Source organism: Aplysia californica, unplaced genomic scaffold (genome assembly GCF_000002075.1).
Source record: "Aplysia californica isolate F4 #8 unplaced genomic scaffold, AplCal3.0 scaffold00047, whole genome shotgun sequence".
Taxonomy (NCBI): Eukaryota; Metazoa; Mollusca; class Gastropoda; order Aplysiida; family Aplysiidae; genus Aplysia; species Aplysia californica.
In genome coordinates, this window is record NW_004797317.1 from 1,452,602 (window position 1) to 1,455,148 (window position 2,547).

At 40.3% G+C, this 2,547-nt stretch overlaps 1 protein-coding gene across 1 annotated transcript in view; it reads right to left on the reverse strand.

Annotated features, from left to right (window-relative positions):
- LOC101848098 (trithorax group protein osa) overlaps positions 1-2,547 on the reverse strand; it is a gene marked incomplete in the record, with an annotated part of 81,605 nt that overhangs the window by 15,653 nt on the left and 63,405 nt on the right.

Genomic DNA, 2,547 nt, shown 5'->3' on the forward strand with positions numbered 1-2,547 from the left:
GGGGAGGAAGAGGGTAACAGGAAGGTTATTTTATTACATTCAAATCTGTTGGTTCTTTTTACATTCAAATCTGTCGGTTCTTTTCCGGCACATTGTAGATATGCAGGAAAACACGATTGATCATATAAAGGTTGACATCTTAGTCTAGGACTTTACAAAGGTAGAGACGAAGGCAACAAAGTTCAAATTATGATGAAAGCCATACTTGTACGGATGAGAGAAGGCTTACGAATGGCTAGTGAGTTTAATTTTCGTTAATCTTGAGAGGTCGTTCGATCGATCGATCGTAGATTAGAACGGGAAACAAAACTCATATAACAATTGATTAGTGTATATTTTCCGTTCAAAGAGCTAAATCACATTGCATGAATTTCCCAAGCAGAGTCAGTTTGGCAGCGCTGCTAAAACAGCGAGCTATTTTATATTGTCAAGTAGAATGCATAATGTGTAATTACACACTTTAAACATGTGTATACCCCCCGCCCAGGGCGGTGTTACTGACTGGAGTGTCTTTAGGCCATTCCCAAAGGGGGGACATTAACCATGTTCTTATGCACAGTAAAATTGAAATTATAAATGGGCTGATTCACCAATGTCACGCTCATAACTGCGCCTGAACTTCAACAGGGAACTGTTGCTTTTTCTTTCCTAATCCTTACTATCGTCAATTTTCCCCTACATCTTTTGTATGTATGTCACACTCTTGTGACCCGCTATTTTCGGGGTGCCTTGGTAGTCGAAGCAGACTTTGTGCTGTTGAAGCGAGAGAGGTGAGCAGAGTAAGTCTGATTCCCTATAAGGGCTTCTCTGTTGACATCCACCTCTTGGCGCTCACATGACCTTATGCAGTTGCGAGCGCCGTAAAACCTCTACTAAATCAAACAAAAACATGTATACGAGGGGGTATCAAATAGTTGGTTGTTTTTTTTTTACCTTAGTACAAAGGAGTGGACCTACGAACTTGAAATTTGAACAGCTTCAAGATACATCTAAACTAAGAATGCACACCAATAATTGGAAATTTCCGACGGTTAGTTCAGGTTTACAGCAGGTAGTTTAAAATCACTCATGAAAGTGAAAGCATGATTAGCACTTTTCATTTTTGTTCACAAGATTGAGGAAAAAATTGAAACGAGAGCTGTGATGAAGTTCTTTCATCTCCAAGGAAAAAAGCACGGTCTGTTACTCTGTACACGATGAAATATCAGTAGTGTATGGAGATATTTGCCCAAGCTATGATGTGGTCAAGCATAGTTTCAAGAGATTCAAATGTGGTAATATGTCCATTGAAGACAACCCTCGAGAAGGTCGCCTGTCTCAGCCGTGACTGAAGACAATGTTTCAAAAGTCTAGAAGATTGTGCTGGATAACAGGCGCGTTACTCTCGGACAACTTTGTACTGGAACTGGCTTGCGCTATGGATCTGTCGAGACCATTCTTCATGACCATTTGAATATGTCGAAAGTGTCTGCAAGACGGGTGCCCCGTCTCCTTACCCCTCATAAAAAAGAACAGAGAGCACAGTGCAGTCCGAGAGTCAGCAAATGATTGACACGTTTAATGAAGATCCTGACAACATTTTTTGACCGTTTCGTAACAATGGGTGAAAGCTAGGTCTATCACTTTGACCTGGAGTCAAAATCTGCTTCAATGCTATGGAAAACCCCCCAAAAAGCCAAAGTGCAGAATTCATCTGGCAAAGTGTTGTTATTGGTGTTTTGGGATCAGGATGGGATAATTCTTTCGGATTGTCTACAAAAGGGTCACACTATCACAGGGGACTACTATTCAGACTTGCTAAAGAGATTGAAGGTAGCTCTGAAGGAAAAACGATGAGGCAAACCTAGAAAAGGTGTCTTTTTGCTTCATGACAATGCCCGGCGCACGCGTCGCATAAGGCGATAAGGAATGTGGGTATGAAATATTGCCACACCCACCGTATCCCCCGACTTTGCACCTTCAGACTTTTTAAATTCTCAAATTTGAAGAAACACATGAAATACAGAAGATTTGAAACAGATGATGACGATATAAACGAAGTGGAACACTTTTTAGAAAGACAAAATCGATCATTTTTCTCTGAAAGACTTTTCAGTCACTCATTGCTGGCAAAAATGTGTTCTTGAGGCTGGTGACTACATAGAGAAATATTGTAAGTCAGTGTCTTCACACCAAATTTCAAGGTCGTAGCTCCACTCCTTCATACTCCGGTAACAAAACTTATTGATATCCCCTCGTATGTGTATGCACGACCGACACCTGCTTTGAGAATACTCTTGATAGCATAGCATCATATCAGCGTTTTTGGTCACTAAGTTGACTTTAATGGTTTGCAATTACATGTTGATTAGGTCATAGTATAGTTCAGCTGTTCAGTGAGAATGTGCAAATTCGCTATACGTTGTTCCTGAAAAAATGGGTCTGAAACTATTAAACATTATTATTTTCATGTTTATTTGTTCATGCTTATATCATTGTGTGCACAGTGTTGTTAAGTGTCATAAACCTGACTGTAGGTGTGTGTGTGTGTGTGTGTTTGTGTGTGGG